The following is an 11,257-nucleotide window of genomic DNA, read 5'->3' on the forward strand; positions in this document are numbered from 1 at the left end:
GGTCACAAAGAGTCAGACACGACTGAGTGGCTGAACTGAACTGAGAGTCTCTCAGGTGCTGATGCATTCACTGCCTTCTCCTTGCCTTCAAAGAGACAGCCTGGTATGGCAGCTACAGGAGTCTGGGGCCGATGTGATGAAAGCTAGAGAAATTCTGTGGGTCCCTGGAGGATCGATAGACTTGTTAACTTTATCATCCATGTACATCTGCACCCTGAGACAGAGTGTCTGAGTTCGTCTCTTCCATTTTCACTGACTTATTGTCACTTACATAGAAGTAGCAAAAGGGCTCAAAATCTATCATCCACAACTCCCTGCATTCAAAATGAGCAAACTGACACCAGAAAGCACTGCAGTGAATTAAGGTGAGGGAGCCACCATGCAAAGAAGAGAACTGAGTTCAAACCAAACTTCACTCTAGGTAGGGTCTTAGCCCCCTGTAGCACCTCAGACAGAAAGTGCTGACTAATAAACTCTCCATATCAACAAGGTGAAGAAACGCTGGAATCGAGGCTGCTTTCCTACTTCTCAATTCAACATCTTGCCTCCAAGTATAAATTGAAATCATGGGGTAATAACATCTCTAATATTTGGGGGTCAGAGTCCTTTATTCTTCCTCTAGCAAATACCGTCTCTCCTCTCTGCCTAATTTTTCTCCATAGCATTTATTACTATTTGATGTGCTGTATATTTTACTTGCTTATTTATTTGTTGTTTAGCTCTCCGCTGGAACACAGGGATTTTGCCTGTTTTGCTCACTGTGTTACCTCTAGCACTTGGAATAAATCTGGCGCAAAATGGGCACGCAGTACATGTGTTGAATGAATAAGTGAGTGAAATGTGCAATGGATGAGCAGTGTGTATCCTGCACTGTGCTGCATGTTGGGAATGTAATAGTGCCCAAGACTGGTGATAACTTTGCCCTCAGAAATGCTTTATCCAACCCTCATCTATCTGCTAATAAGATTTTCTAAAGAGTAGATAATAAAGCACTCTAAAACACCAAATAACTGACTCTTGGAGAGCAGACATCAATGCTCCTACATTCCTTGGACATCCCACCATGATTGGAATAAAATGGAAGGGTGAGGACAGGGATGGCAGGCTTTCTCCTTTCACCATATTTTCTCTCCTTTTAATCCTAAGGCCCCCAAGCCGCACGTCTTGAACTGCTGGGGATAAGCTTGAACATTTCTACCTTACTTCCCAGAAGAATTTTGCAAACTTTCTCTCTAAACAGACTGCTGGGGCATGCCACCTCTGAACCAAAAGACTCTGGAAAGAACAACTCCTAACTCCCTCTCCCCCTACCACCACTGCCATCAAATGATTTTGGAATTCTTCAGGAAAGCAGAATCCCTCAGGGTCTGTGTTTTTTGCAACTCACACATGCACAGACACATACACTGTGAGTGGTAACAGTGCACAACTGCGTAGATCAAATACTGGAGGAACTTTCTGAAGGCACGTAGCCTGGATGCTTGAGGCCCCCAGGCGCAGCTGGCCTGGAGCAGTGCTCCACCCAGCATGCAGGCTCCGCAGGAAGAGGAAGTCAAGCCACCGTGCGAGAGCTCCTATTCATTTCAATAGGGCAGGCTCTCCAACTCTGTGTTTAAATAAGAAATCTAGAGACTTCCCCAGTAGACCAGTGTTTAAGAACCCACCTTGCAGTGCAGAGGATGCAGTTTCAATCCCTGATCAGAGAACTAAGATCCCACATGGGCAACTAAACCCAGGTGCCACGACTAGAGAGAGTCTGTGCACCACAAACCCGGTGCAGCCAAATAAATAAATAATTTTTTTTTTTTTTTTAAGAAAACTAGTAGCTGTAAGCTTTCCATTGCCTGCATACATGTGAGAGAATAGAGAAGCTTTAATGATCATTTTCTGGCTTAAAGGACAAAGTCCCAGGAGAATTTATAACTTTCAGAAAAAGAACTGTCAGTATAAATACATTACTAGGACAACAAATTATTAAGAAAGGAAACCAATCCAAAGTGTACACTTTTGGAGACTAAAGTTATTTTCATAAAATATAACAACATTATTTATTCAATAAATATTTATTAAGTAGCTACTATATGCTAGGTACTTTTCTAGACGCACTGGGAATACAGAAGTTCAGGAGTTTATTTTAGTGAAAATAAATACAAAATAAGTAAAATATGTGTTAGATTGTGATGAGTACCATGGAGAAGACTTGCAGGGAGGTAGAGAGAGTAGGAAATCAGGGGTCTGATGAAGGCAAATTTTTTAAATCAGCGATCAAGAAAGGCTACAAGGAGAAGGTTACATTTCAGCAAAGGTCTGTGATGAGCAGTAAGATATATTTAGAGTCTGGGTGTTTTCCAGAATTTTCTGTTAGAAATAACATTTTAATGGCCAGTTTTATGGTGCATAATAGTACCAGTTTTTCTGCAACTTGGAGAAACAGGCAACAGTTTTTGTTTTTTTTTTTCTTCTCTTGCTGCAAGCTCTGTCACCAAGCAGTCAGACTTCCATTTTTTAAAACCAACATGATGTATTTCCATGAATTAGTACCAGTGGGGAGGAAGCTGTGCTGAAAGGTCAAAACATAGAACACAAAAAGCAGGATGGTAGAATTGCATTGACAAATGGAATCTGGGGCAGGTAATATTTTTTCCCCTCCTTAGGTGACTTAAGAAATGGAGAAATTTGACTTTCTCTCCAGCCCACAGACAGCTGGTAGAAAAGCCAAAAGACAGTAGGGCTTCCAATCTCTGGTCATGAACACCTCCCACCACTCCCTGACCTGGTTGCCACAGGAAAGCACCCTGTCACCCCCATATTTTTAGTCCACATCCCTGCTATGCTACTCTCCACTCTGGTCAGCTGGAAAATCTCCTCCTAGCCAAGTTGAGCTGGAAGAATAAGATGTCTCATGGGTGTTGTGGGAGTCCAGAGCCTCAAACTACTCCAGAGCGTCCATTACACTTCCACTCTTGCTTTCTACCCCTTTCTAAAGAGACTCCATGAAATCTCAAATGCTGTCCTAGGCATTTTCCATTCCTCGGGGAGCTTAGCTCCATTCCAAGTTCATAAAAGGTGTTCAGTATAAAGACGAAAGGCTGGTCTCCCACTCTGTCTTCTCAGCCTAAGTAAACCCCACTCATCAGGGACCCTTCTCCTCACTCCCTGACCTTTGACCCCACAGCAGTGCCTCTGATCCTGTCTACTGAGGAATGGGTGGATCAATGGCCTGAGCCTGCCTTCCATTCAGAGAAAAAAATTTCCCCTTCTTTCTTTTTCAAAACAAACAAAAGTCCACCATATGACAATGCTGTTAAGAAAAGGAAAGCTAATGAGGTGCTATAAGATTATAAGAATGACAGTGTTATACTCAGCACTGATCAGCTCTTCCCACAGGTCACTGACTTGACAGATTTCTGAATTAGCCTGAGTAAGTCTTGGAGAAATTAAACAGCATTGAATTGAAGCCTGTGAGGAGTTATTACACAATGGAAAAGAAACCCACCAGACTGGAATATGTGTTCAAAGTCTACTGTTGCCCTGTGAGAACCTACACCCCTCCCCAGGCTCGTGCACAAGGCAGGGAAGCTGGGACTGAGACAACCTGAGGTCCCTTCCCATTCTCACCCTCTATGCTACTGTGATCAGCCACCCTCTGAGCCAAGAAAAAGAGAAAACATTCTGCAATTTCAGCAAAAAGAAGTTAAAAATGAAAAATCTCCTTAAAATGGAAATCATCAATAGTTGTAAAGAGGTACCAGTAACAATATTCACTGATGGCCTACAGTCAAGGAGTACTTTTCTATGTGTAAGTAGAGGAAAACACGGAAGCAAGGCCAGAGTAAGGCATTGCCCAAGGTCATACTGCTGGTGAGCGGCTGAGCTTGGACGCAAGCCCAAGTAGCTGCCTCCAAAGATATTGTGCCATGCAACCCAAGAGGCTCCATTTTCTGGAGCTTATTAAACCTTTTAAATCATGTCTGTGGGCAAAAGTGTGGGTCCAATCCCTTCCCAAAGTCATTTCTAACTGTATTAGGCTCTATTCTATAAAAGGAAGCTGTGCAAGGAGGGAAAAACTATTTCCTTTGGGTTCCCCATGATACTATCCTTACATCCTGCAACCAAGAAGACTGATAGCCTCAGTGGTATGTTTGAAAGCACTTTTCCACCCTCAGTTTCCAGCATGTGGTATCTATCTGGACTGACCCTCTGTGTGCTAGTCCTCTGTGATAATGCATGAATCATCCTTTTGCAGAGAGTATCATGTCTGACTCACAATTCTTATCAGGGTTTCCTCTTTTCCAGAGGTCCAGTCACTGAATCATCTGCGGGGACCAAAAGAAGCTCTGGGGACTCCCTAAGCACCATCTGCAATACCTCTGGATTTAACTTCCCAGTAGGTCACTCACAGCAGTTCACTCTTCTAGGTGAAATACAACCATCAAGTTCTAGAAAGACTGCATGAATTTTCTTTCTAAAATTAGTCCCTTCAGACTAAGGTTAAGCGTTTCAAATTTTCCATGGAGGGAAGATTTATTCTCACTAGGAATAACAACAACAATCACTTACATTTACAAACAAAAAAACTGAAACCAGAGGCTGAGTATTATTGTGCTTTCACCACTACAAACCACAGAGAAACAGAAGGGGGTTGAAATCTCCCTAGTAAGCAGAATAAAAGGAGAATCTGCATGTAAGTTCAGTGAGCTTTCTCCAGCTAGATCTCACTGTCCCAGACCTACACCTCCATCTTAATCATACTTGGTCCTCTGTTATTTTCATTTGAAATGGTTTCTTTGCTTTGCTATTTTGAACTTTCCCAATCTTTTCATCTTCCAACTTACTGCATCCAGAGGTGGCTGGGCCAAAGCATGAGAAGAGATGTGATGGTACCCTAAGGAACCAGCCCTGAATGACCCTTTCAGAAGTCCTGTTGGCCAGAGGGCTATTCTGAATGGTGACACGTGGTCAGAAAGTTAAACTCATATCTGCCTCTCACGTGAAGCTGACCATGTGTCATGGCTGCTTTTATTAGCCCTTGACTTCTAGAACATTGGAGGAAAGAGACAGAAAGAGCAAATCATATAATTATACGAAAGGGAAAGAAAGATGAGAGTGGGATTTTCTGAGTTTCAGATAAACACATTCTATAATCCTTCCCACATTTCAGATCTGTGAAAACATCCTTATCGTGTTAACAGAAAGTTTCCTGGCACAGTTTAAGTAGGCATAATTTCCTCTCTTAAATAGGTGGCAATATAGTGCAGATAACAAAAGTGATTATATAAGAATAAATATGCTTATCATTCACAAAAATATTAAAATGTGTTGAACTTAAAAGCAATCACCTGAAAATGGTCCCTCACGTTGGCAAGGTCTTTTTACCTATCTTGATATGAACAAGTTTAAATATTTGGTCTAAAATATCTAGTCTATAAGCTGCATATGTGTTTTTATACATGAGTTCTTTGAATTGTGAAAAGAGCATGGGTGGTGGAATCAGACAAAAGTAAGGAAGAATCATAGCTCCTCATTTACTGTGGGACCTTGAACAAGGTTGCCCAACTTCTTAAACCTCTGTTTCCTCACAGATAAAACAGATAATAGTACCTATTTCACAGAGTTATTACAAAGATTAAATAAAATAATTGCTAGAAGTCACCTGGCACTCCTGGGTGATTAGCACATCAAATGTGCTCAATAATGCTAATATTCTATACCCTTGGCTCCTATTCTCTCTCTTTTTTTAATGTGGACCATTTTTAAAGTTTTTGTTGAATTTGTAACAATACTGCTTCTGTTTTATGTTTTGGTTTTTGGTCACAAGGCATGTGGGATCTTAGCTCCCCAACCCGGGATTGAATCCACATACCCTGCATTGAAGGGCAAGGTCTTACCCACTGAACCACCAGGGAAGTCCCAATACCCTCAGCTCTTAATGGTCTGAAGGAGGGTGGTTTTTACTCAGAAGAGAGAATAAAGATCTAAAATGGGAAGAAACATTGATAATAATCAGTAAGACTTTTTCAAACCCAAAAGTCCAAATGTGCTGCCAGCGAATTTTTCATAAAAATATCTCATCAGGAATGTTCTTTCCATACAACCTCTCTACATTCTTGCCATGCATTGATGATAGTGAAAGTCTCAAAGATGAGTCCAGTACTGGAAGGATATAGGTCCCCAGTAACATACTATGTCTTCATTGCCCTCTGTCTGTACCAGATGAAGGTGGCCCAGGCCAGTCCCAGCTTTAGCAAAAGTAAAAAGGAGAATGAATTTTTGATGCCAAACTCTTCCAATAGACATGGTTTAGATGTCTAGGACAATAGCTGGACCAGGGAGTCTCAATTTTCAGAAAGCTCAGCCTTCGAGCTTTAAGGATATTCTCCTGCAGGGCCTTCCCAGTCTTAGGATATTTAATTGACGTACCTTATTAGGAATGCAGAGATCTTTTTTCATCCTTATAAAGGAATCTGTTACATTCAGTTATTAACCTGTGAGGGGTGACATTTGTCCATCCTCATGTTACTCATGCCTTCTACCTAGGCTTAGTTCACCATAGCACTTGGCCAAGAAACTCAAGTTCCCTAAATAAATCCCATAGATAAATCCCAAAGGTAAATCCTCATTTCAGCACTTTGGCTTTGTCCATTAAAAAAAAAAAAAAAAACTATAGAGACCTTATGCAGGCAAATTAGGAAGAAAAGTAGGGAATCAGAGCTGCTGTTCTGCCAGAAACGCTTGTTCTGTTGGTAGATGACAGTGAAGGGTATTATCTGTGCCAAATCCCTTGAGGGAAAGAAGCTGAGATTTGAGGAAACTTCCACCTGCTAAGAGGAACTGGCAGCCTATTGACAAAAGTATGGGGGAAGGGGAGTCAGAACTTCACTTCTTATTCTGTGACTTTACATAAGTCACTCAAACTCTTTGAGCCTCAGATTGTCATCTGTACAATAAGTTATATTAGCTGATAGCTACACTTCCTTAGGGCTTACCTGGTGGCTCAGAGGTAAAGAATCTGCCTGCCAGTGCAGGAAACTCGAGTTCGATCCCTAGGTTGGGAAGATTCCCTGGAGAAGAAATAGCTACCCACTCCAGTATTCTTGCCTGGAGAATTCCATGGACAGAGGAGTCTGGCAGGCTGCAGTACAAAGGGTCACAAAGAGTCAGACACGACTTAGTGACCAAACAACAACATGCCTGCTTCAGCACTAACAAGCTGTGGGTCTCTGTCCAACAAGAAAGAGAAGGAAGCAGCTGTGGGACAAAGGGAATCACATTTCATAGATTCCCAAGACTGTGATGCCCAGATTCCTGCCTGGCTGATTCCTTTATGTGACTCGATAAGGATAAAATCAGAAAAAGAACCAAACAAAATACACTCATGGTTAATCAAAGGGATTGAAAGTCAGTGCTAACCTCAGACCTACCTTACTTTGCCTCCAGCTCACCTCCCTTGGGACACTCCTCCTCCTCTTTAATGCCTCATCGGGATTTTTCAAAAACTGTGATCACTCAAGGTTGAAGCTTTTAATCTCCCATGTATAAAAGGATATGCAAATAGAGTTCAGTTTCCTGTTGGGTCTCTGCCAAGGTCTTAGCCTGGCAGTTCTGGGGAAAGAGCCAAAGACCTCATATTTCTTGGCCGTTAACATTCTCCCATCTGTGCTCAAGTCAGCAGCCTGGGCTTTGGGCTGTGGCTTGTCTGTAGTCTTACACTTCCCTAGGTTTTAAAAATGGTTAAGAATGGTTCTGCAAGAAAGTACCTTGGCCCTCAAGAAACCAGACAGAGAATTATCTGGTTATATTGGAGGCCAGTAAGAAAAAGACCGAAAGTCTATATTCCTAAATTATAGCCTCAGAATCGAATCTTAGAAACTACTTCAGGTACTGATATTAATTAGACTTAGGCAATGCTTGTAAATTAGTCATCTGTGTTAGTACAGGGTGTCCTACATCACACATACACAAGGTGGAAAAAGTAATATCCTCAGGTGTAATAACAGCCCTGAACAGCATTTGAAAACAAAAGACCTGAAAAACGCAAGACATTTCAATGTGTTTCTGAGCCAGAAGCCCTGCTAAACAGCAGAATCAGGGATCAGACCAGTTGTCCCCTGTGTCTCCCTATTGAACTCACACAAAAGAGCAGCTGCCATTTTTATTCCACATGAGGCATCCAGAACCAAGTTCACTGAAATGTTGTTATCAATTTTCTGATGGAAAATAGCAAGTTCCAAACTCTATTAAATCCGACCATACAATAAGCATGGAATTTCCTCTTTTTCTATAAATATTCTGGCTTATTTTTATTTTCTAGTATTTCTTTTCTGAAGCCAACAGCCAAAGGGCTCTCCTGTGCTTTTGTATTTCCATTATAAGGTCAACATATAAGTGAAATTATTTAATTTTGTCACACACCTCTATGGCGGGACTTCCTCTTCCATTCTTCTGTTATCCTGGGCACCTTCCAGGAGCAAGGAGCTCAAGCTTGGAAATCTCTGGACAAATCGTCACCATAAACATGCCCTCCGTGTCATTTGTTCATGGTCAATTCCTCGCAGTGTCTTCTGTGGCATTTACTTCTCAATATCTTTCTCTAATCTTGATCATTGGGCTTCCACTTTATAAATTCAAACTTTCCTCTTTGAAATCCTCCCAGTCTCCCTCATCCTGAGCTTTACACCTTCCAGCAATGATGGTTCCCAGATCGTTAACATCTCAATAGGGAAGTGATGCAACATGGTCCCTTCCTACACTGGTTTTTTGCATCTCAATCCTACCCCTACCCCTCCAAGTCTAGACAGTTAGCACCACCTTGCGCCATTCATGGGCATTTTCTCAGAGATCTGTTTCCAGAGCAGCATTTTGCATATTCTGAAGGGAGAAGATGTGTGAAGGATATCTTTTGGGGACCAAGCTTGAATTCCACTGATACTGTGACTATTAAAGAAATAGTCTGATTCAGAAAGATTGGAAGTTTCTACCTAAATCCAGGTCCACCTACTTCATCACCGTAATTTGCTATTGGAAGAAGGATGTGAAGTGAGTGAAAGTCGCTCAGTCATGTCTGACTCTTTGGGATCCCATGGACTGTCCATGGAATTCTCTAGGCCAGAACACTGGAGTGGGTAGCCTTTCCCTTTTCCAGGGGATCTTCCCAACCCAGGGATAGAACCCAGGTCTCCCGCATTTCAGGTGGATTCTTTACCAGCTGAGCCACAAAGGAAGCCCAAGGAAAGCCCAAGAAAGCCCAAGGGAAGCCACACAGGAAGCACAAGGGAAGAAGGATGGACTCTACACATATCACTGCTTTAAAGTTGCAGTGCTGAATCTTAAATTCTACCTGAGGTTTGGGTTGCGAAGCTCCAGGACAAAGGTTGGGATGCACCAGTTCTGTGGACTAGGATGGGAGCTGTCCAGATTATATACCTTCAATGGAAGAAAGAAAGAAGAGTTGTCACCTTCGAAACTCCAACTCTCTGGTCTACTTGTGTTCTCTCATACCACACCTCATTCTACCACACATTTATGGCAGATCTGGTTTACACAAAAATAACCTGGATCAAGTCAACACAGTCTTTTTTAGTCTTCAGACTCAAAGTGAAAGAAGTGAAACTGACTCCAGAGTAAAATCTTCCCATCTCTTCAGTACAGAGTCCAAGGGCTACATATAAAGCAAGTTTCTAACCACCTTGTTTTTACATTTGGATATATTTCTCCCACTTCCTGTACATAGTTTCTGCATACACAGAATTCTATGATGAAAATTGAGACTCCATCCAACATATGCTAATTAACTCAACTATCAGTGCAGATTGAGTGTATGGAGGGAGGATAATTTTGCACCAAGATTTACTAATCTCTAGTTTCAGGAGAAAATTCTCTCTAACAGAAGTTTTGCCACAAGGGATTAGGATGGTTCTGCCATTGCCTTTTGGCTTCCACACCCCAAGCCATCTGGTCTCCACTGCATCTGAAGGAGGATCTCCTTATTCAGCATAGTTGACGCCATCACACTAATCCCAGAAGTCACACCTGACTATACAGATTGGCCAATAACCCAGGGAAAGCCTATGTTCTAAGAGAGAAGTGGGAAGTGGTGGGATGGATGGGAACTGGGTGCTGGGAAACTGCTCAAGTCCACTGCTGACTCAAGCTTCTCACCACCTGCCTATTACAACAGATGTGACTTCCTTATGAGGCACCAGAGACCCAGAATATCCACATCCTGTGGTTCTTGCACCCCTTGACACCCCACATTTGAGTTACTTTCCTATTCAGAAAACAAAAGCCGCTGGCTTTCAGCCAGTTTATAACAGATGTGGGGCACAAACACCAACTACCCAGGAAGCATCCCCCAAGACAGGGCATGAGAATCTGCTTCTCAGAAATTCCCATACTTCTGATCCCATCTGACACCAGCCCAAAGAGAGCACTGGGAGACTCACTCCTTTGCATCTTCAAGGATTTAATGTTTCCTGTTGGGATTTGAGAAACCTGAGTGACGGCTACATTTAAAAGGATGGGAGTTCAGGGAATTATTGGAAAACAGGTATCACAAGTATCACAACTTTACATCTACTTTAGGCATGCCTGCAAATCTATATAAGACTTGGACAGAATGCCTTCTTAAATCACTGACCTTGTCCAGCTCACTCTCTGAATCCATGTGGTGATCACACACAAGACAGGCTTTCAAAGCCATGAGCAGCAGGACCTTCCTTTTCTCCACATGTAGGACAATGGGGCTGGGGATTCTGCTCATAAGAAAGTTATTGTTATTTGTGCCAGGCTTTGCAAGGATGTCCTTGTACTTCAACTACCTATAAGAGATTGTATCTTGACTTTTCCTAAGTCTGTATATTTCTTTTGCTACCTTTGTGACCCAAGAAAATGGTCCCTTCTGTCCACTGCCTACTTGGTAAAACTAAGGAAAATAGGAAGCACGGGTACAAAGTACAAGGAGAGACACAAAGACATTAGTGCCAGGGAAAACACTGAGTAGACGTAGAGTGTTTATCACTAGAATTTATTGTGACCGGATACTTCCTAGAAAATAAAAACATCAGTATTAGGATGTGTACTTTCTTAACATCTCTGAAAAATAACATGTGCTTTCAAGGAGTACACAATCCTTGAATCTTGCAGACTTCACCAAAACAAGTGCTTAGCTGTAGCTGGAATGATCCAAAGTCTTGGCAGTAGCTAAGGGAGGCTGCCAGCCCTTTGCAAACTATAAAGCAGGTTATCTATGGCTCCTCGT

At 42.1% G+C, this 11,257-nt stretch overlaps 1 long non-coding RNA gene across 1 annotated transcript in view; it reads right to left on the reverse strand.

The window, feature by feature from the left end:
- Window positions 1-7,499, reverse strand: part of LOC120853405 — a 33,538-nt gene extending 26,039 nt beyond the window's left edge. The window contains exon 1 of the long non-coding RNA XR_005718774.1: window positions 7,422-7,499. This is a non-coding gene — a long non-coding RNA (uncharacterized LOC120853405). The remainder of the gene's footprint in view (window positions 1-7,421) is intronic.
- Window positions 7,500-11,257: the final 3,758 nt, after the last annotated feature.

This window comes from Oryx dammah, unplaced genomic scaffold, assembly GCF_014754425.2.
Source record: "Oryx dammah isolate SB20612 unplaced genomic scaffold, SCBI_Odam_1.1 HiC_scaffold_26, whole genome shotgun sequence".
Classification (NCBI taxonomy): Eukaryota; Metazoa; Chordata; class Mammalia; order Artiodactyla; family Bovidae; genus Oryx; species Oryx dammah.